Here is a 23,671-nt window from a genome sequence, read left to right as displayed (position 1 = left end):
AAAGGTATACCTAAAACAGAATCTCAGATTTATTCTGCAAAAGCTACTACAATGTCAGCATTAAAATAAAAGTTGCAACATGTGAACGATGCATGTCAAAATAAATACATATCCTTAAATCTCATAATTTCTGCTGCAATTGTTTAAAATAGGTTGCAAACATCTTTTTCCTCAGACTGCAAAAGAGGCTGCCTTCCAAATGACGTATCAGTTTGTTCCTTGTAATAAAAAAAAAGGAAGCCTCATTTTCATCCTATCTGCAGTATTTCATCTTCTTAAGTAAGGCCCCCTATGCTTTTGAATTATGGTGCTGGAGGAGACTCTTGAGAGTCCCATGGACTGCAAGAAGATCAAACCTCTCCATTCTGAAGGAAATCAGTCCTGAGTGCTCACTGGAAGGACAGATCCTGAAGCTGAGGCTCCAATACTTTGGCCACCTCATGAGAAGTGAAGACTCCCTGGAAAAGACCCTGATGTTGGGAAAGATGGAGGGCACAAGGAGAAGGGGACGACAGAGGACGAGATGGTTGGACAGTGTTCTCGAAGCTACCAGCATGAGTTTGACTAAACTGCGGGAGGCAGTGGAAGACAGAAGTGCCTGGCGTGTTCTGGTCCATGGGGTCACGAAGAGTCAGACACGACTAAACGACTAAACACCACCAACAACAACAACACGTAAGGCCCCCTATGTGTGATGTGCTTTGATATAAGAACAGAGCTGGCATTCAAGGATACAATGAGGCAAATCTTCTAGTTTTGCTGCCCCCACAGTTACTTAGACGGAGTTATCTGCCCATTTATCTCACCCGTGGCACATGCTCCCATCCCCACCACACTCCGTGGCCTTCTGCTTTCAGGCTGGAATGCCTCAGCAGCATTTTTGTCATGCCCGATTATGAAAGGTGATGGACTTCACAGTTTGGCACCTTTTTCAACCTTGGCAAACTGAGGGTGCAGGAATTTGAGCCATTTCAAGGCTAGCATTCCCACAGCAGTCTGAGGGGAGATGAGACCATGGCTGCAGTATTTCTTCTTTTTTGTAATTTTTCTCTTACCATTTTAAAATGTCTGTCAGTCTGCTAGCTGCTTCAGGGGCATGGAAGACAGAAGCCCTGCAGAACTTTTGTGGCACCCTGCTGCTCTTTCCTCCAAGAGACATTGGTCCTGGCAAGGACGCTGTCATTTTCAAACCTGGTGGAGCTCTGACCCATGGGGACACTGGTGTCTCTTGGAAGGAGAGGTAATGGCAGCCATCGCTCTCTGCTCCTGATACTAGACTGCAAATGCTGAACTAAAGCAGAGCTTTCCAAACTTTTCATGTTGGTGACACACTTTTTAGACATGCATCATTTCATAATTCAGTTTTACTAGCCAAACCAGAGGTTAAACGAACCCCTTTTCCAACCCCAGGAGGAGCGTGGGAGTGTTTGTGCGACACACTGCAGCTGACACACTAATGTGTCGCGAGACACAGTTTGGGAAGCTCTGAACTAGAGGGACCTTTGATGTAGTCCAGCAGGTCTCCTCTCTCTCCTCCATAACATCAGGTCATCCTAGTCATGGCATACAAAAGGGAGGAATACAGACAGGAAAATCCACTTACCTTCAAAAACTTCTCCAATCATACAGTAGTCTCCCGTACATGTACGATCAGTTGGAGTGCATGTCTCCTCTGTGTCCCATTTGGAGCAAAACCTGCATGTTATAGCATCTGCTGTAAAGGACCAATAATTGTGTTTTATTATTTGTCCCTGCAAACATTGCCCTTATTTAAAACTCGCCACATCAGCTTCATTAGGGGGTAGACCGGAAGTCCCAAGTTGTGGCTCCAAAGAAACAAAGCTCTGCGCTAGGCAGACAATGGGGGAGAGGGGAGACTCCCAGGTGGCAAATGGGAGGGCCCCCTCCCTCTACCCAGAATTAGTTAGAACAGAAAGGCAGAATTTGAATTAGATTATTCGGAGTTGGCTGGGATGTTACCTGGAGAAAAAAGGTTGCACTCTGGTAAAGGAGGCAAGTTAGAGAGAGGATCAGAGCATGGTGGCTGATTTCTGTTTTGAATCCACAGTTGTGGCTGTGGGATAAGCAAGACCAGGGGTAGGCAACCTAAGGCCCTGGGGCCGGATGCGGCCAAATCACCTTCTTAATCCAACCCACGGACGGTCTGGGAATCAGCATGAGCAGAATGTGTGCTTTTATTTAAAATGCATCTCTGGGTTATTTGTGGGGCATAGGAATTCGTTCTCCCCCCCCCCCCCCATGTAGTCTGGCCCACCACATGGTCTGAGGGACAGTGGACCGGCCCACAGCTGAAAAAGGTTGCTGACCTCTGAGCAAGACCCTTTTGGGGTGTCAATGCCATGAACCCCTCCATCGTAGGCTCGGATTGCATATATGTATAAATAAACCTTACGTTATAAAGACACCACAGTCACCGCTGTGCCTCATTCCCAAAATGAAACACAAACCCTGGTTTAGCATGCCTGGAACCCCTGAAATCTTGCACTGATCAGAGATTGGAGTGGTGTACAACAATAATAACACATCCGTAGCCCTGGCGTGTTAGTTTGTGTGTTCACAGAGTTAGCCTTTCAGAAACAGTTGAATCCCAAACACACACAGCCTAAGCCAATACAGGGAAGCCACGTCTTATTCAGACTTTACTTAAGTTTGGCAGGGAAATGATGAATCAAATGGAAAATGGGTGGGGTGGGTGGAAAGAAGGGCTGGTGGCTGGTCCAGGCAGAGCAACACCCCCACCCTCCCTACACACAGAGGCCCCTTCTCTTCCTTTCCACAGCTGGCTCAGAAAAAGCAACCCACCCGAATCCTGTCCCCCAGGCTGGGTGCATTGGGTGAGGGCAATTACTAGAGCAGCAGCAGCAGCCGCCCCGGAAAGGAGTGGAGCAGCAGAATGGGAAACCTGGCATGAAGGGAGCTGTTAAGAGACCCACTGTACTGTAAGCAAGCTGGAGGGCTTAACAGATCTCTCTCCACACCAGGTTTTCCATATGCAAATAGGAAACCAGTAAATGGCTTGGGGTGGAAGAAAGTTGCTTTCTAAACAAAAGGTCTGCATCTTTGCAGGGAGACGACAGAGGCAGCATCAGCTAGAAAAAGACTGAGGGAGGAGAAGAGAAACTGTGGGAAAAAGTGGGGCTTCTCAAGACCCGAGTAAGTAAACTGGAGGGCTTAACTCAGAGTTCTTAGGGGCTGGAGGTGGTTCTGGGGATTGCTTTGGCTTTGTACAATTTTGTTTATATGCACAACCCCTGGAAATTAACCACCACCACCACAGAAGGCCTGACCATAGCACCGCTCAAAGCACTTGCAGGGTTTCTTCACTTTAGGAAGACAGGCAGATGAATTATATACATTAACTAGTGTCTTGTTTTTCTTTTACCTCTTGTAAGGAGGGATGGGGAAGATACTTACCTCCGGACTTGAGGCAAAGTAGAGCACAGACTGCGAGCAGCCAGGCCTGAGCCCAATGTGGGCGCCGATTATCAAGAAAGAAGCTCTGTCCCATTGGAAAATCTTTTCTTACTGAGAGACTGGTTTTCGAAGGCTGACGGCTGAGGGACACACTTGGCTCTGTGGCAATAAGCTGTAACAGGAGCACAGCTTCTAGTAAGGAACACAGCCCACAGTTTGAAGAATGAGGTTCAAAACAGCTTTTATAAAAGGGATGGGAGGAACCTCCCTAGCTTCTTGGGACATGTGATCCTTGTGGGCTTGAAAGATATGAGAAGGCTCTGGCAATGTGCTGGGGTGGTTCTGAAGAGTGATGGGGATGTGGGTAGCAGTTCCCTTGGGCTCTTTGGGGCATAATGTACTGATTGTTCAGACAAATACGAACGGGCTAAGGAGGAGCCAGCTGAATACTTTACAGAATGTCCCAGGCAGCAGTGGCTTCCAGATGCTATACAACATTGAAGAAATGCTTGTTCCTTTTGGTGGGCTTTCTGTCCACCTCCATATTTCTTGGTTGATCAAGTCCCACAGGATCAAAGCTGCGATTGATGCTTGCAAGTGGGGGCGGGCTGGTTGGTTAGTCATTTGGGTGAAGCCATTTTATGTTCCATGCTGACTGCAAGGACTTGGAGAAACACCCGTGTATGCTATGGTTGTGCTAACTGATTTGAGTTCCATCAATAGTCCATCTATTTTAGACAATGCTCAAAGACATAGGTCCCTGTAACCATACCAGGTGATTTCATGCCTTGCCTTCACATCTTCATGGAGTTTTGTGGCTCCACAATATTAGCTATAGATGCCAATGTATCAATCATAGCCTTGTAGAGTTGGAAGGAATCTCAATAGTCATTTAGTCCAACTCCCTGCAATGCAGGAATTTCAATTAAAGAACCTCTGGCAGATGGTCATCCAAACCTCCAATGAAGGCGACTCTGCCACTTTCTAAAGGAGTCTGCTCCACTTTCAAACAACTCCTACTGTCAGAAAGTTCTTCCTAATCTATCAACATATAGATGTGGTGATGCATCAATCACTGGGGTAGTGGGAAAAGAAAATGATTTGTTTCTGTTACTGTATCTTGGTGGGTATAAGCTGTGGATCCAAACCATGGGGGACCACTAACTGTCAGGAGTTCAGCGTACACTCGAGTAGGACCCCGGCAGAGACACATGCCCGACTGGCATGTTCCCTCCCTCCTGGTCGATCGTTCAAGAGCTTCAAAAGCTTTCTTCAGCCCGAACATCACAGCAACCGATGCCAACAGACACTGGCACACTTAGGGATCCGCAGAGTCCGCGCAGTTCACATGACAGACCTCAGCAACTCAGCATTTTGGCTAATCTACTTTATTTACATATAAACACGTACAGAGCACTGCAACATGGCTCCCTCTCTCTCTAGCATCAGACAGCAAAGAGAAAAAAAAAAGGACAATAGTCCCACTTCACAGAACACAGTAACACAAACATCCTGTCTCCGTCACTTCCCACTCTGTGGAGTCAAAACATATATTGTCATATGATAGACAACAATCCCATGACTGCAAACATGGAGCAGGAATTCTAACCCCTCAAAGTCCTCAGTTATTTGGCAGGTATATAAGGGATTAGATGATTCCTGAGTTATCTTGGACCCAAATTGTTTAGAGGCTTGAAAATCAACATCAAAATCTGTTTACATTCCAGAGACCTTCCAGACTGTTGGAAGTCTCACGGGAAAGGAGACAGGATGTGACGTTAGTGGTTTCCTGTTCCTCTGTTCAGTTGCTCTCTGCTTTCATAGAGAGAGGATGTATATTTCTTTGCTGTCTGCGTAGTGAGAAATAAAGCATAGCATGTAGCCATACATCTCATCACTTCCCTGTGCTGGAAACTCTGCTGGATGGAAATGTGCCTGAGGCCTTATCAGAGGCTCAGGTCGTTAATTATTTGTCGGGAGGGCGATTACGAAGGCTCAGACGGAAAATGAGCTTTGTCAGCTTGGCCGAGCGGAGATTCCGACACAGCCCTCCCCCCGATATACAACGGGGCTAGTTCTCCTCTCTTCCTCCAAAAGTCCAACACCATCTCCTTTGTCTTGCTAATATTTAGGTGCTTTACTTTTTGAACCTCCCCGCTGTACGATGATTCATCTCCACCTGTAATTAGACCCATTATGGTAGTATCATCTGCAAACTTAATAATTACAGTGGGTGGATCAGATGAAATACAATCATATGTATACGACGAGTACACACATCCCTGTCGAGTGCCAGTGCTGAACCTCAGGGAGGTAGATGTAACACATTGACTGCTTGCAATAAACTTTCCTTTTACATCTCCTGGCGTGTGCTGCATGGTTTCGGGGTGTTTGTTTGTTTTGAAATGTGCTGTTGATGGGCGGTGCAAGTGCATGTTTGGGGTGCTTGCAGCGGCTGTCATGAGCTTCATGTGCATTTGTTTACTGGGTCATGCTGTGTTGCAGAGTTGGCGCATGCAGCTGTGTTATGGGGCGTGCCTATGGTGGGCTAGTGGGTGGCAACTGGTTGACGGTGCTGTGGTTGCTATGGATGCCATGTATGCCATGTAAGATCCATGGGGGTGGTCCCATTTGTAGAGCCATGGGACAGCTCCTCCTAAGCAGCTGCTAGCTGCACTGGCTCTCTGTGGTTTTAGGGTTTCTTCCCCCTTCACTGGCAGGGGCTTGCTCAGCCAGTGTTGGTCCATCCCAGAGGCTGCTAAGCAGTCCTATTTCTCTGGGAAAACAGTAGCTGGAACTTACCATAAACACCTCCCTCATTCTCTTAGAATGGCAATAGTGCCCACCTGAGAGGTGCCAGAACTGAGGTCCTGTGAGTTCCCCCTGAAAAAAGTCTTGCTCCTAAGCACCATTTGTGGTGGAGGTCACTTAATTGTGCTGGGAGTGTTTCTGCTGACTTCCTATCATTAGGATTGATCCATTTGGGTGTATGTCTTTTTAAACATTTATTTTTCACTCATCTGCTTCTGTCATCCGCTCAAGCCAGCCCCCACCACGCTTCTCTGTAGGGGACACGGGTGGCGCTGTGGTCTAAACCACTGAGCCTCTTGGGCTTCCCGATCAGAAGGTTGGCAGTTCAAATCCCCACAACGGGGTGAGCTCCCATTGCTCTGTCCCAGCTCCTGCTGACCTTGCACTTCAAAAGCACACCAGTGCGAGTAGATAAATAGGTACCGCTTGTTAGGATATTTCCGTTCCACCTTAAAAAGGGAGCAGGTTGTTGTGTCACAGCCTGCGTATTTCCTGTTCACAGGATGTTTCTGTTTTGTATATAGCTGTTTTTTCTCTCTCTGTGCCTCGACACGCAGGCAGGCAGGCATGTTTTTCCTTTGTTCTGACCAGCGCTGAATAAAGTTGTAAATAATGCTCTCCTGAGTGCATCTTTCGTTGTACGAACTCTGCTGAAAGAGCGTGCACGAGTCTGGAATGTGGAAAGCTATTTCTGAGGCTCGTGTCGCTAATTGACTGATATTGTATCTACGGGAGATTGATGGATCGTCCGGAATCAACGTGGAGGCATGATGGCCTTTGTCTCCCTGGCAGTATCCCAACACCGCTGTGGTGGGAAGGTAAACAGTGTTTCTGTGTGTTCTGGCTTCCATCACGGTGTTCCGTTGTGCCAGAAGCGGTTTAGTCATGCTGGCCACATGACCCGGAAAGCTGTCTGTGGACAAACGCCGGCTCCCTTGGTCTGAAAGCGAGATGAGCGCAGCAACCCCATAGTCGCCTTTGACTGGACCTAACCGTCCAGGGGTCCTTTACCTTTTTACCTCTCTGTGACTGCACCAAAGTTGCTTAATCTCAACCTATTAGTCTATTTTTATAATGATTGATTTACAACGGGAGGCAGTGATGGCCACTGAACTAGATGGGTTTAAAAGAGGATTGGACAAATTCATGGAGGGGAAAGCTATTGATGGCTACAAGCCATGAGGCAGCAATGCTTATAAACACCAGATTCTGGAAACCACAGGAAGGGAGAGTGCTCAAATTCTGCTTGTGGGTTTATCATGGACCTGGTTGGCCTCTGTGAGAACTGGATGCTGGACTAAGATGGGTCATTGATCTGATGCAGCAGGCTCTTCCTGTGTTCTTAATGTGTATTGGTCAGAGTTTATGAATCGTCTTCCCTTGGACACCTGTCAGCCTCATAACCCTTGCCTTATGTGTGAAAGTGAGGTCCTTATTTTCCTTCAGCAGGTGAAAGGATGTGACCACATATAACCAGAAGCTGAAATCTGATTTCAATATTTATTTGCGATGCCAATAGCAGAAGATCAGTTAATGCATTTCAGTTTAAGAAAAATGGAAGCCTAATATTCTCAAAGGAAACAAAGGTTATACATAAGTGAATGTCGAGGAAGGCAGAACATAAGGAACAAGGTGTGCAAGGGGAAATCAGGGTACAATATTTATATGGGGAACAAAAAAGAATGTACAACTTAAGGTTTAAACTTAAAGCAGAAGGGGGGGAATCGAAGCATCAGATAAAATAACAATAGCACAAACAAGTGGTCTCACTTACAAAACTAGCAATCATTGTAATGATTATCTAACTCTTTGATTTAACACCTAGAATGCTCCAACAGTCCAAACTAGTTAAAAGCTTTGTTGCACTACAGTTACAGGGCAATGATTCGTAACAGGAAGAAAAGAGTAAAGAGATTTCTCTCTAATCAAACAGAGATTCAGAGGACCAGAGTTCTGCAAACTCAGGGGAGAGTTCCATTCAGAATCCAAGGGACAGCAGCCTAAAAGGTCATAGTAGAATTGGCTTCAACGCCATCTCTGAACATCCTGACTGAGTATAGGATCAAATCAGTGGCGCGCAGTGATATTTTTCATAGGGGAACAGTTCGGGCCAGAGGTGTCAGTTTGTGAGAGTGATGGGGGGACGTGACGTTGTGTGTGTGACATCCTGACATCGCAAGTGTAAGCTTTGCGCCTCTCTCCCTAAGCTGAGCAGAAGCCTCCCATGCTTTGGGAAGGAGGTGCCAATGCTTCAATTTACCAGGAATATTTAGGGGACTAGTCTAGTCCCCATAGTCCACTGACCACACACCACTGTATGAAATACCCAAACAAGTCAGATAAGGACTGACCAATGACCACTGTGCTCCCAGGGAGACACCTGCTATGCCAGAAGTAGGAAGGCAAATATTATCAATGACACGGGGTTGTGTTCAATTAGTTCCTACTCAGAGTGGCTAGGCTAGGTCCATTAGCTTCAGTAGGTCTAGTCTGAGTAAAGCATAGTGGAACCTAAGTTAGCCGTGTTCATTAACCTCAGTGTGCTAGCACTGGGCACCTCCCACGTTCCACAATTTGTTCAGAGTATATGTGGTGTACCCTTCAGCGGACAATTCTGCAAAACAGCCACACAAGCAACTGGCAACCCAAAGCATTCGTCGTGAGTGAAGTCGGGTGTGAGATTAATGCAGCAGGGCCTGTGAGACCTGAGTTTCTGTCTTTCACTTTCCAGCAAAGCACAATGTGTACAGCACCGCTTGGCCAGCGACTATCGCCTCACCAAGGAACACCCCATTCCCCCTAAGAGAATTGTGCACTTTTTTTTTCTTTTTCTTTTTCTTTTTTTTTTTTGCAGGAGTGTGTTTGTTCTTTTTTGAACAATAGACAATGACAGATGGCGTAAACGAGTGGACACAAATGAGCGCTTCTCTGCTCTGGAGCAGGGAGAAGGAGCAAAGTTGTGAACAGAGTAAGAATCGATTCACAGCTGTTGATAGGCTGCCATTCTGATGCTGGGAACCACGCACTGCAAAGTGCTGTCTCCTGTGCTCATGAAGTCTCGTCATGTGTTTAGGACTCTGAAAAATCATTGCTTTAAAATGTGTGGGGCTCCTCCATGAATACAGAAGGCTGTACACACCACACAGGCAGGCTCCAATTTGTGGAGGGAGATGATGGTGATGGGGGCAAATTCAGTTGGTTTGCCGCCCCCCCGCAAAAAAAGTCCCTGTTTGTCCCTTGCATCGCAATGGCTTCTGCTGTGGGGAAGGGAAATGAGTTATTATCTTAATGCTATATGTACCTTAGACAGAGGTGCCAACTTGAATAAAATGTTGGGGGGGGGGACAGGTAAGCCCAGCCCCACATAATCAACCACATGACGCAGCACACACACACATATAAATGACAATGCCCATCAACATTTGGGGGGGTCTTCAAATATTTTAATTGGGGGCAGGGGATGAAGGGCTCTTGGTCCCTTGGAGTTGGCTCCTATGGCCTTAGATTAAGTTTTAAAACAGACGTCGGTGTCACAGCAAAGGTATTCCACTCTTGTGTGCTTATAAACATACTTTTGTCCACACTTCAAACCCGGAGTGTTGTAATGACAGGACAAGTGGTGGCTTAACTTTTTCCCAGTTTTGACTAGAAATTGAAAAAAAAGTGTGTTCATGTTAACTGGTGAACGAAGGAATACAATTCTATCGAATTTGTTCAAAGAGAATACGGTGGTACCTCAGGTGACAGACGCTTCAGGTTACAGAATTTTGCTTCAGGATGAGAACAGAAATTGTGCGGTGGCAGCGGGAGGCCCCATTAGCTAAAGTGGTACCTCAGGTTAAGAACAGTTTCAGGTTAAGAACGGACCTCCAGAACAAATTAAGTTCTTAACACGAGGTACCACTGTATACCAATAAGGGCATCAGAAGTGCCACATAAAAGGAAGGTGTCTTTTAAAAACTCCCCATTAAAATAGGCCTAAAACAGAATTTTATTTTATTTTTTACCATTTTGCAAAAACTACTAAAATTTAATCATTACCATAAAATGTGTTAGAAGGCAGGAGAGATATATCACAATACATTTATGTCCTTAAAACTCCAAATCCCCACCCTCAGTTCTCTACAAATGGTTCCAAATAACTTTTTCCTAAGACAGGAAGTCTTTACTATGACATACTTATTTGTTCCTTGTAACAGAAACCTTACTTTTTCCTACCACACTCCAGGGTTTCCATGCACTTAAGCAAGGGCAGTGTTCTAATTTAATGTTAGAACAGAACTGACATTCAAGAACATAATGAGGCAAAACTTCTAGTACTGTTTCTACACAATTGCATAGTCCATCTTAGACTAATAGGCCTATGAATCCCCACAGCAGCAGGCTTGAGTCCATCTATTCAAAGTGGGGTTGGGTAAAATATTTCTGATATTCTGTTTTTCAGTGAGAAATGGCAGGTGTTTTTCATACTGCTGCTGGCAGTCTGCACTTGCCAGCCAGTGAACAATTACATGACCAAGTGTATTGAGAGCCTGAGGTAAAAATTCAACCTGCTATGCTTAATTATTATTAAGGAAAGGGGATCTATCTTTCATTTACTGAATATTCATCTTGATTTGCTCGTAAAAAATTTCCAGGGGGTCCAATTATATCTGGTCTTTATTTTATTTCTTTCAGTGTAGTAGTAGTAGTAGTAGTAGTAGTAGTAGTAGTAGTTTTACTCTGCGTGGATCTACACAGGAAAAAAACCACTATAAATAAGTCAGAAATTGTTTGCTATAAGAAAAGGGGGGGGAAACGCTATGTAAAATCACAAAGAAAGTTTTTTTGCTCTCCAGTACCATCTGGCGTTGCGTGTTTATAACACATTCAAAGCACTGTTTTTTTTACTAATGTGGCTGAGTCCTCAAATTGGACTCATTGAAATGAATTATCTATTAAATTTAATCTGTCTCCTCTGAGTAAAACTCAGTTGAATGAGTATACAATAATAAAGAAAACATATTGTTATGATCTCAGCTATATAAGGTGTTAGGTTTTCTTGAACTTTGTGTTGCTTTTCATTTGGTTAATAGCTGTACACAGCTCTCCCAGATTTGGAGATACTGCAAGCTCATCTCTAACTTGTTTTTGCAGAATTTGTGAGAGGACTTCAGCAGCTACAGGGGAGTTGCAGTTAAGGAGATGCTGGTAATGTTCTTTCCAGCGCAGTGCAATAGCTTCTTTATCTTTTAGAAGTGTGGTACCGTCTGCTGAGAGTAGACCATATGCCCATAGATGGCCCATAGATTATTGGCCCATAGATGGTCTTTGTGGTTTTAAAGAAACTCTGTGCATCATGAGTGTCAGCTAAGTGCTGGATCCCTTGAGTTTTTTTAATCCACCAGGTGTTCTTTAGTTCTTTGCTTCTTCTTTGAACCTCAGCCTTAGCGTTGGCATAGGCTTTTTTTTTTCTTAATGGCTCAGTTTCCATCTCTTTGCCAGATCTGAAAGACCTTCCTTTTCTTGTCAATCATGTGTTCAATCTCACTGTCATTCTCATCAAACCAGTCCTGGTGTTTCTTGGTTTGGTATCCAATAGTTTGTTCACAAGCTGCAATAATGGATGTTTTTTGCTTGTTCTAGTGTTCTTCAGTGTTATCAGGGAACTCTGAAAGCAGATGGTCCTTAAGAGTCATGTGGAAGCAATCCCGCTTAATAGGATCTTGAAGGGCTTGAGTGTTCATTTTGCGCCTCGGTTTCCTTCTTTGAAGCCTGTGTTGAGGTGTAAACTTGATAGCCATCGTGGAGCGTATTAATCAGTGATCTGTCCATTTTCAAATATCTGTCTGTTTGCTAGCTGCTTTGGTGGTGTGGAAGCAGGAAACATTGTAGAACCTTTGCGGCCCACTTGCTGCTGCTTCCCTTTCTTCCAAGAGGCACTGAATCTGTCAAGGACTGAATCATTTCCAAAACTAGTGGATCCATGTGAGCATGGAGACAATGGTGTTCCTGGGAAGGAGGGGAAACGGCGGCCAGAGCTCTGCTCTTGGTGCTATGCTGCAGGATGCTTATGAGAAGGAAACTTTTTTGTTGTTTTTTGTTTTTAAAATGTGTACTTTGGCATATAGGTAAAGGTAAAGGGACCCCTGACCATTAGGTCAAGTTGTGACCGATTCTGGGGTTGTGGCGCTCATCTCGCTTTATTGGCCGAGGGAGCCGGCGTACAGCTTCCGGGTCGTGTGGCCAGCATGACTAAGCCACTTCTGGCAAACCAGAGCAGTGCACGGAAACACCGTTTACCTTCCCGCCAGAGTGGTACCTATTTATCTACTTGCACTTTGATGTGCTTTTGAACTGCTAGGTTGGCAGGAGCAGAGACCGAACAACAGGAGCTCACCCCGTCGCAGGGATTCGAACCATCAACCTTCTGATCGGCAAGTCCTAGGCTCTGTGGTTTAACCCACAGCACCACCCGCGTCCCTACTTTGGCATATACTTTGGCCCAAAGGTGGAAAAACTCCAGCCATGTAAATTTGGTACATGGGGCTTTGTTAAACACATTGAGGCCCAGAAGCACAACTTCTGGAGCACAACTAAAGTGAAGACTACCCAGGGTGGCTGGGGAAACCCAGCCAGATGGGTGGGGTATAAATAATAAATTACTACTATTATTATTATTATTATTATTACTACTACTACTGCTGCTGCTGCTATTACAAAGAGCAAGTTAGAATTATTTAAGATGCTCGGATACAGATACGAGGTGCATCTTGAAGCCTGTGCACATTCCTAAAGTGTAACTCCTCAAATGCAAAACTGGACAACAGTCCATTACTGTTATGCTTTTCATAGTGTGTGCACATGTACGCGTATGTGGCGACTGTGGGAACAGAATGCCGAGCCAGCTGGACTTTGGGGATGATCCAGCAGAGCTGCCTTTGTGTTCTCACAAACCCCTGTGTCCTCCTTGACATTAGGTCAGCCTAGTCAAACCTACGAAAGGGAACCTGGAAAAGAGGGGGAGTGGGGAAAATAGGCTCCTTACCATCATATACAATTTTCTTTGAGCACTTAACTCCAGGACATCTGCGGTTTAGAGGCCAACATGAACTCACTTCATGCCATCCATCGCACACTCTGCATTCCACGGCATCCGCTGTAAGAGGCAGGCATTTTTTTCATAAAATCAAAGAACTATAGAGTTGGAAGGGACCCAGAGGGTCATCTAGTCCAACCCCCCCTGCAATGCAGGACTGTCAACTCAAGATTATTGTTCGTCCCTGCAAAGGTCGCCCTTTCTTTAAAAGTCACTAAATCAGGTGCTTTGCTGTGGGGAGGGGAACAGGGTCCTGAAACCCTCTATCTTTTGCACAAGCCCATTGTTTTCTAGCATTTCCTGCTCTAAAAATAAAATAAAAAATAAGCTTTTCCTTATGGGGAAGGCTGAGCCTGCTGCAAGGCAAAGTGCCACTCAGAGCTCAGCTACTCGCCATCTTAATATGTGGATGGACCAATCGACTTACATTATCCTGAACCTCAAAAATCCTGTTGGCACTCTATAGCTCAGGATAGACACTGGAAGCAGCAGCAAGATCTACCCCCCCCCCCCTTCAAAACTTGTCTCTGTGTGTATAGATTAGGATATGGAAATTGTATTCAAACTTGTGGCAAAGTTCTGTCTTTGCTGCACATAAAAAGGTAAAGGGACCCCTGACCATTAGGTCCAGTCGTGACCGACTCTGGGGTTGCGGCGCTCATCTTGCTTTATTGGCCGAGAGAGGCGGCGTACAGCTTCCGGGTCATGTGGCCAGCATGACTAAGCCACTTCTGGCGAACCAGAGCAGTTCACGGAAACGCCGTTTGCCTTCCCGCCGGAGCGGTACCTATTTATCTACTTGCACTTTGACATGCTTTCGAACTGCTAAGTTGGCAGGAGCTGGGACCGAGCAACGGGAGCTCACCCCGTCGCGGGGATTCGAACCGACAACCTTCTGATCGGCAAGTCCTAGGCTCTGTGGTTTAACCCACAGCGCCACCCACGTCCCCTTGCTGCACATAGCAACATCCTTAAGGAAACCAGTTGTATCCTCTTTTTAAAAGCTGCTGGGGTCCCATGTACTAAGTCAGGGCATTGTTTGGGCGCTCAGATCTTTCTCAACTCCACTCATATATTTATCTCCTGTGCACACTTTCCCCTAATGTGCACATTTTTTAACACATTGGTTAGTTGGAGGAGAGCATCACAAAATTGGGAGGAGCGCACATTTTGGAGGATAACTGTGTTTCAATTTGCATCTTGCTGCAGAAAGAGTCACATACCGTATTGGCCTGAATATAAGCCACATCCCCACCCCCACCCTATTCCAACTGTGAAAAGTTAAAGTGTGGCTTATATTCACGACCTTACAGTATGCAGCCAGGAGCAGTGGTGTAGCGTGGGGGGTGCAGGGGGGCCCGGGCGCAACATCTGGGGGTTAGGGTTAGGGGGCGCAAATCCATGGGTTAGGGGGTGCAAATCCATGGGTTAGGGGGCGCAAATCCACGGGTTAGGAGGCACAAATTACTTGCCTTGCCCTGGATGCTGACAACCCACACTACGCCACTGGCCAGGAGTGCTGGGCAAACAGCTCCAGGAGAGCGGCAAAGCAGCGCTTGCCCCATGCGTAGTCCCCCATCCTCTCCCCCAAGGCTGGGAAGGAAGAGAGCTCAGTACACAGCCAGGGGCAGTGAGGAATGGAGCAGCTTATATTTGGGTAATTTTTTTTTTCCTTTCCCTTCTCCAATTTTAAAGGTGCGGCTTATTTTCGGGCCAATACGGTAAGTAGGTTCCCGTCAAAATCTGAAGCGAATCCAATTTCTCCCTCATTCCAAAGTACCAATACTAATTTTACTACTTCTACTTTTTTAATAAATAAATAGCTGTATTTTACGTGAGTTCGCAGTGGTTACATGGCAAAGCTCCGAAAGCAGTCTGAGGATTTCTCTATTTTCGGATAAATTTGGTTTCACCTCTTCAAGGGGCAGGACTTACCTTCATGGTTAAGGGAGAGCAAAAGAAAGAATGCAAGGAGGCAGACCTGAGCCAAGCACAGGCCCCGATGGTCAAGAAAGAAGCTCTTCCCCATTGGGAGGCCTTTTAGTATGGAGAGGCTGACTTTGAAGGTTGACAGCTGAGAGAACTCAGGCTTGCAGAGCAGTTTTCCTGAACCTCTGGTCAGCAGCACATGGCTCAGTGTGAAGAGCCAGGTTCAAGGCATCCAATATATAAAGCCGGGAAAGATCTTCTTGACTTCTTCCCTCATTCTGGTGGGCTTCAAAGGTACAATAAGCCTCTGGCATTATGCAGGGGTGGTTCTGAAGAGCAGCAGAGGTGTGTGGGTAGTGGCAACCTTGAGCTGTTTGGGGCACAGTGTACTGATGGTTCGGAAAAATCATAATTGGCTGAGGGATCAAACAGAACACCGGAGAGAATGGCCCGGATCTCTGTGGGCACCTGATGCTATCTTACATGGAAGGCATGCTTGTTCCTTCCTTCCTTCCTTCCTTCCTTCCTTCCTTCCTTTCTTTCTTTCTTTCTTTCTTTCTTTCTTTCTTTTTGTGTTTCTTTCTTTCTGTGTTTCTTTCTTTCTGTGTTTCTTTCTTTCTGTGTTTCTTTCTTTCTGTGTTTCTTTCTTTCTGTGTTTCTTTCTTTCTTTCTTTCTTTCTTTCTTTCTTTCTTTCTTTCTTTCCTCTTTCCTCTTAAGATATAATTTTCATTTATGACAAACATTTCAAACAGAATCATCATTACTTATAAAGTCAAGCCTTGGTTCCCAAACGGCTTAGCTGGCGAATAAATAGGCTCCCAAATGCCGAAAACCTGGAAGTAAGTGTTCCAGTTTTTGAACGTTTTTTGGAAGCCGAACGTCCGACGTGGCTACTGCTTGAGTGCAGGAAGCTCCTGCAGCCAGTCGGAAGCTGCGCCTTGGTTTTTGAACAGTTTTGGGAGTTGAATGGACTTCCGGAGCGGATTAAGTTCAAGAACCAAGGTTCCACTGTATTTACTCTATTTCCCTGCATATCCCAATTTAAATCTATTTTATATTTTATTTCCATCCATTTCATATATGTTTTCAATGGCCGCATCATTTCGTGTGTGTGATTTTAGGCAGCACTCCTATACACCAGAAGCTGCTGGCATAAACCAAAAGCAGCATAAATTAAGCCATGCCATGCCTTGCTGGGTTCACCCCTTGCCCACCTCCCTCCCTCCATCTGTGCCACTCACAGTGAGCCAGAGCTCAAACCATTTATAGAGGCTCCCTTATAACATGGTTTAAAATGTTTTTGTGCATCTTCACCTTGTCGTAGCCTAAATAGGCATGCCAACCATAACGGTTGCCATGCCCTTCCAGATCTAAAAGGTCTGTATTTTGTAGTATACATCATTCCATGATCCAAGATAGACAGGCCGCCTCGTAGTAGAGTTTCAAGGCAGGGATCCCTGTGGAATCCAGTGCTGGGGGGGCGGGCTGGTTGTGCCCATCAGAATTTTGCACCCAGAGCCATGACCTCCCCCCCCAGCCCCTGACACTACACCACTGATTCCATGTAAATATGGCTTCCCTGCCTCAAAAGCCATGAGGGGAGAGAGAGAGAGAGAGAGAGAGAGAGAGAATGCCAACAACCTGATAGGCCAAAGTGTGTAGCTCAATTATGAATGTAGCTATATTTTACAGTCAACATGGAAGACACCAGAAACCTTGTAGAGTGGAACCTTGGTTTTTGAACACCTCCATAGTCGAATGTTTTGGCTCCCAAAAGTCAAAAACTTGGAAGTAACTGCTCTGGTTTTCAAACGTTTTTTGGAAGCCAAACATGCCACAAGGCTTCCATCTTGAGTTTCCCTATTGTATTGAGGCTTTCGCTTTCGCTTTTTGAACATTTCCAAAGTCAGTCAGTCTTCTGGAATGGATTACGTTCGAAAAACCAAGGTTCCAATATACTAGAGAAGCAAGTGGTGGAACTCAGGTTCCTTCCTCCTCGCATGACTGGGGAAGTCTGCAGGTTATGGGGACTTGCTGGCCAGTTCTTTTACAGCAGCAGCAGTAGCCCTGCAGTTGGTGGGAGGCTTTCAAGTCCAACCCCAGAGCTTTCATGTCCAGCAGGATTAGATAATCCGAGGAGCCAAAATGGTCCCATCTGACCTTTTATAGCCATTATTGGTCAGACTGTTCCTTACTTTGAATAACTTCTTGCTGGGGGAAGCTGTTACATGCTTTCCAAGAGCCCTGTCTGATCCCTCCAGAAGGGCCGGAGAAGAAGTCAACTTCACTCTCTTTGTTCCAGAAAGCCATCCCATGGGGTGCAGATCTTGGGGGCCATGGGTGACTCTGACTTGGCTTTTGGCAGCCTGTGTTTTCTTTGGGCTCAGCCCAGGAGGTAAGTCCCACCTGCAAGAGGAAGATTCACATGTATTTTAACTTTATACTTTATATACTTTAACAGTCACAAATCCCAATCTGCTTTTTTGAACTGGAAACAAAGGAGGGATGTGTAAGGTCATATTCTAAATAATAGCTTGGAGAGAAGACTGTATGCAGTGCGCACATATGTTTATTTTATTGATTAGTTAAATCATCTACATCTTTCTTGGAAGAAGGTATGAGGTCATATTCTAAATGATAATCATAGTAACTTAGAGGACATGTGTGCAGCACACGCATATGTTTATTTTATTGATTATTTATGCTTTTAAACTTCTCTTCCTTCCAAGGGAGCCAAGGGCGATGTACCGTTTTTATTTTACTATGAAGGCACAAGATGCATGTCATAAATGAAATATAGCAACAGTGAACACATTATACAATATATGTGAAACTCACTCTCATGAATACCTGGGGAGGGGGAAGGTAAAGGACCCTCGGACGGTTAAGTCCACTCAAAGGCAATTATGGGGTTGCAGTGCTCATCTCACTTTCAGGCCAAGGGAACTGGCATTTGTCCACAGACAGCTTTCCGGGTCGTGTGGCCAGCAGGACTAAACCGCTTCTGGCACAACGGGACACCGTGACGAGTGCCAGAGTGCACTGAAATGGCGTTTACAAATATCTGCACCCTAACCTCAGTTTGTAAAAGACAGGTCTGGGAAAGGCTGTGAAGAGTCAGTCAGTGAAGACAAAACTGAGCTGGTTGTATTAATGGTCTTAGAATAAATAGTAGATGCTACAGTGGCATAAAAAATACCCATTTCTCCCCCTCCCCGGCCCACCATTGTCCAATGATCACGTATTTGCCTACATCCATTATTTACTTTGTTTCCAGAGCCTGTTGCTTCCATTTTAATCACTGGCAATCATTATTTTCAGCATCTTCATCATCACCAGCAGGACCCAGGGCAGGTTACAAGATTTTGAAATTACAATAGTCAAAGATATCCCAATCACAGGGATAGAGTGTGCAGTGATGCTCCCACTGGGCTTCTCTCAGATTTTGATCTGCTCTATTTGTCCGCCATTAGGGATCCTTTGGGAACTGACACACACACACCCCAGGAACAATTCTGCATTGTAGGGGGTTGGACAAGATGACCCTTGGCAGGCCCCTTCCAACTCTACAGTTCTTTGATCCTGGTGGCTCCCAGCCGCAGTGCCTTTCCAAGTACAACGGATTCCATCATTAATTTTTAGAACAATGGGTTTAAATTTTAAAGAGACAGTTTCCCACAGTGAACGTTCCACTCAAGCCCATGTATGTCTACAAGGAGAGTCAACATTCTCTCTTTTGTAGCACATGGAATAACCTGCCGACGGTGCAGAATCGAGGAGCCAGGGTCGCGGTGCTTTCCAGCAACAACATACTGTAGAGTTGATCATGGGGGGTGCTTAGCCGAGAGACAGTATAAAGGTAAGGAGACATTGCAGAGTGTTTCTTTCCCATTCGTGTGCGTGTTTGTATACCAGGGCTGCCATACAGCTGGATTTTCCCAGACATTGCTGGAATTTCAAAGGCGGAATTGACGTCCGAGGAGAATTTCCGCTTTGTCCTGGATCTTAGGCAAGGCAAACGGAAAAATTGAGTTTTTTGAGCTCAATGACTTTGGGGTTTCAGGTTTTCCTTAAAGAAAAAGAAAGGCTGGACAATCTTGGTGGTTTCCTTAAAAAGAAAGCTTGTGTGTGTCCCAGTTTTTACTTTTTGAAAAAGTATACTCTAGCGTATACTTGGCGACACGTACCTGTCCCTGTCCACCACAGGCAATCGTGTACAAAGAGTCTGAGGCCTTGTCTGAAAATGGTTCATGTAGCTGTAAACAACACTGCAGAATGCATTAGTTCTCTAAAAGGTTGAACATTGTGGGTTCTGTTCAAGCAGAGCCGGCCCCGCCGTGAGGCAAGCTGAGGCAACTGCCTCAAGCAGTGGGAGCTAGCAGGATCCAGGAGTGGCAAATCCTACCGCTATGGTGTGTTTACCTGCTGCTGAGGTAAATAGCCCAGGCCGGATCAGGGGGAGGCTGACAGCAGTGACCGCACACTCAACCACCCTACTTCACCCATTAGAAACTCACTTAACTCACAAATACAATCAAATTAATTAATCAAATACAAAAGACACACACAAAAACAAGCAAACAGGAAACCAGTAGGGAAAGGTGCACTGAAACAAAACCAATAATAATAATAGAAATGACCAGGAAAGAGGACACCACAGAAAGAAGGAGAGAGGGAGGGAGAGAGGAAAATAAAAGGTAGGGAAGAGGAAGAATGGAAAAATGCAAAGGAAAGAAAAAGAGAGTGGGGAAGTGTGTGTGTGTGTGTGTGTGTGTGTGTGTGTGTGTAGCAGTTGAAAGTCAGTTGTGCAAGGGATGTTATCTCCAGTCCTTTCAATTCAATACCTTTTTTTAAACTTCACTGAAGAAAATGTGGCATCAAGGTGATTGATTACTCTATTATTATTATTATTATTATTATTATTATTATTATTATCATTGAATTTGTATACCGCTCTTCGTCTGAAGATCACAGGGTGGTTCACACTTAACAAACTACAACTTAGCAAACTTCTTGAGAGGAAGTGTAGCAGCCCATGCGAGCAAAGACGACAGCTGGGCTCATCCCACTATTTCGAAATCCATATTGAGACTCCAGGAAAAACCCTGGGCCCAATTGACCCTTATACTCCACAAATGGTCTAATAGAGAAGGCTGGTTCTGCTGTATTCTGTCACACCTTCCAAACATTCTGTCACACTCTGGTGTGGCAAACTAGCAAGATTCAAAACAGAACAGCAAAGTATGTATCAGCGGATCTGATTATCCATTGCTGAAATCACTGGGTGGTCCAACCCAAATGCACTATACACACAAAAATGAGATGGTTCTTACACCAGGTGATCGTGACAGTAGCACAGGTATTAGGAAATACCTCATAAGTAACACAAAGATTCCCTCTTCTCTCCACAATCCCAGATGGCAAATTGCTGAAAAGAATCAAGGACTGTTATATAAATGGTACCAGATGTGAAACCAATTGGACATCTCCCGAAGATAGAATTGAACACGAGGTACGCTGCTGTACTGACAAAGACTATTGCAACAAAACACTGTAGAGTGTGGGTGATGACAAACATAACAGTTAAGGCTGAAATCCTAAAAACACCTCTTGTGGAACTCAGTAGAATTTCCTTCTGATTAAACATGCATATTATTGCTCTAGATGAAAAATTGCATCCCTACTTCTAATGTGCATCGGCTACATTTGAAATTTCTTTCTAATAAAAAATAGATAGATACTAGAATATAATTGACAAATCACAGAGCATATTATTGAAAACATTTATCTGTACAAATGGTCAGAATCTTAATAATTATTTCAGATTGTAAAAAGACCCTGATGATTGTGTTGTAGCACCACCTAGAAATCCAGTGATGAACTAAGTAAACATGATTTTAAATGCTGGCTGCTCTCTCTGCAAATACACTCAGCTTCAGTGGCTCCTTAATGCCCATTGCACACCATGTTCAGAGTGGTGAAAAGTTGAGGCTCTTCCTCATTTCATTGGAGGCATGGAGCTCCTAATCAGCTTTCATGAATCTGAATGGATTTTCCATGGGTGCCTGTTCCTGCACAAACATTACCACAGGACTTGGGACTGTAGCCTTGTGTGTATCTGAGCCTTTCTTCATATACAATATTCCATTGCCATTGTCTATGCATATTTTTTAATGCACCCATAGATGCAGCACTGCAGTTTGCGCCACCTCGTGGTATCCTTAGCGCAGGGGTAGGCAACCTAAGGCCCATGGGCCGGATGAGGCCCAATCGCCTTCTCTGTCTGGCCCATGGACGGTCTGGGAATCAGCGTGTTTTTACATGAGTAAACTGTCCTTTTATTTAAAATGCATCTCTGGGTTATTTGTGGGGTCTGCCTGGTGTTTTTACATGAGTAGAATGTGTGCTTGTAATTAAAATGCATCTCTGGGTTATTTGTGGGGCACAGGAATTTGTTCATTCCCCCCCCAAAAAAAAAAAATATAGTCCGGCCCACCACATGGTCTTCAGCCCACGGCTGAAAAATGTTGGTGACCTCTGCCCTAGCAGCTACACAAACACTTCCCTTGGGCGCTTAGAAAAACAAAAACAAACTGCTGCAGCCACTACCATCACCATCTAGCAGCTGCCACCATATTTTTCCTCCACAACGTACCTTTTTCCTGGAGGTGAAAATGAGGATTTGAAAGCTGGCTTATGCAGAGTTTGATTATTGTTCTGCCTTCACATGTACCCTGGCAGGCAGCAGTTCTTCTAGTGGACACTGCAAAGTGCAATGCATAACCAGCCCACAAACCTTGCTCTTGATTAAGTATCATAGAATTGTAGAGGTGGAAGGGACCCGGGGGGGTCATAGTTCGCAACCCCCTGCAGTGCAGGAATGTCAACTGAATCATCCATGATGGCCATCGAAACTCTGCTTCAAAACCTCCAAGGAGGAGAGTCCCCAAGCTCCCAAGGGAGACTGCTCCACTCTCCAAGTGCTTTTGTTGTCAGAAAGTTCTCCTGATGCTTAGCTGGAATCTCCTTTCTTGTAACCTGAAGCCATTGGTTCAAGTTCTACCCTCCGGGGCAGGAGAAAACAAGCTGGCTCCATCATCCATGTAACGTTGTCCGTAGTCTCACTAGCCGGGGAGCAGGCTGCTTCAGAGAGTATATCCATGTCACAGTATATTAGCAAAGGTTAATAACTAGGGCTGCACACCAGATTCAGCTGAGGCCCAAAGCCTGAGAAAGATCAGGTCTATTCAGTGGGATCCAGGCCTTGGACAACACTTGGGAAGGAACAGCAATGCGCAGGATCCTGCCTTCCCAGCTGGTGAATCGGAGGATCAAATGTTGCACAGTGCTGGTCCACCCACTTAAACTGTATGTTTAAATAGGGTTCTAAATGTTAGAATTCCACCTCCATGATTGCAGTCATGGGATTTTTGTCTATCACATGACGGTGTATGTTTTGACTCCACAGAGTGGGAAGTGATGGAGACAGGATATTTGTGTTACTGTGTTCCGTGAAGTGGAACTATTGTCCTTTGTTTTTTCTCTTTGCTGTCTGACACTAGAGAGAGAGGGAGCCATATTGCAGTGCTCCGTGTGTGTTTATATGTAAATAAAGTAGATAAGCCCAAATGCTGAGTTGCTGAGGTCTGTTACACAACTTGCGAAGAGTCTTCGGATCCCTAAGTGTGACGATGTCTGTTGGCATCGGTCTCTGTGATGTTCGGGCAGAAGAAAGCTTATGAAGCTCCTGAATGAAAGACCAGGAGGGAAAGAACATGCCAGTCGGGCATGTGTCTCTGCCAGGGTCCTAGACGAGTATAGGACGAGCTCCTGACACTAAAACCCCACCAGAAACACTTAGATCTGCCCCTGAACTGCTGGAGACATAGATCCAGGTAGCACCAGGGCAGCACGGGGTGAACTGGCCCAATCCAAGGGCCACAGTTTGAGGGGGGGGGTCACAGGGCAAATCACAAACTATTCAACTGTCCCAATTAAATCAGGACATCCTGTTTTGCAGCGCCATGCTCTCATGTGACAGCATGACACTCGGAAACATGCATTTTTTGGTTCCGTGCTCTCCTGAAGGTCATATGACTTGCACAGGAGCACAGTCCAGAAGATGTACATTCAGGTTTTCTGCTGGGACATGTTGGAGGGTTGGAGGGTATGAGATTGTGGGGTCTTAGTACAGTCCTATTGGTAAAATTAAAAGAGCCCTGGTGGATCAGATAAAAGGCTTCCTAGTTTAGCATTTTGTACTCACACTGGCCAGCCTGATGCCTTTGGGGAGCCCAGAAGTGGGACACGTGCTCAACAGCACAAGACTTAGGTCATTACCAGCCTGGAGGAAGAACTTCCTTATCCCAAGGTAGGATTAAGTGGGCAGAAGGAGATGTACTTTGTTCCTTTTGATA

At 45.3% G+C, this 23,671-nt stretch overlaps 3 long non-coding RNA genes across 4 annotated transcripts in view; 1 reads left to right on the top strand and 2 right to left on the bottom strand.

Annotated features, from left to right (window-relative positions):
• Nucleotides 1-3,670, bottom strand: part of LOC310757341 — a 75,263-nt gene extending 71,593 nt beyond the window's left edge. For both annotated transcript variants that reach the window (XR_014545073.1, XR_014545074.1), the window contains exons 1-2: nt 3,436-3,670; nt 1,604-1,714 (exon numbers count right to left, since the gene is read on the bottom strand). This is a non-coding gene — a long non-coding RNA (uncharacterized lncRNA). The remainder of the gene's footprint in view (nt 1-1,603; nt 1,715-3,435) is intronic.
• A 5,997-nt stretch (nt 3,671-9,667) lies between these two features.
• LOC310757342 lies at nt 9,668-15,451 on the bottom strand. Its single transcript, XR_014545075.1, has 3 exons — nt 15,260-15,451; nt 13,274-13,384; nt 9,668-9,891 (listed from the first exon to the last, which is right to left on the bottom strand). It is a non-coding gene; the product is annotated as an uncharacterized lncRNA (long non-coding RNA).
• A 1,998-nt stretch (nt 15,452-17,449) lies between these two features.
• Nucleotides 17,450-21,161, top strand: LOC310754428. Its single transcript, XR_014543826.1, has 3 exons — nt 17,450-17,649; nt 18,997-19,113; nt 20,672-21,161. It is a non-coding gene; the product is annotated as an uncharacterized lncRNA (long non-coding RNA).
• The last annotated feature ends 2,510 nt before the right edge of the window (nt 21,162-23,671 follow it).

Source organism: Podarcis filfolensis, assembly GCF_964270895.1.
Source record: "Podarcis filfolensis genome assembly, chromosome: 2".
Taxonomy (NCBI): domain Eukaryota; kingdom Metazoa; phylum Chordata; class Lepidosauria; order Squamata; family Lacertidae; genus Podarcis; species Podarcis filfolensis.
This window is presented reverse-complemented; position numbering and strand designations above follow the sequence as displayed.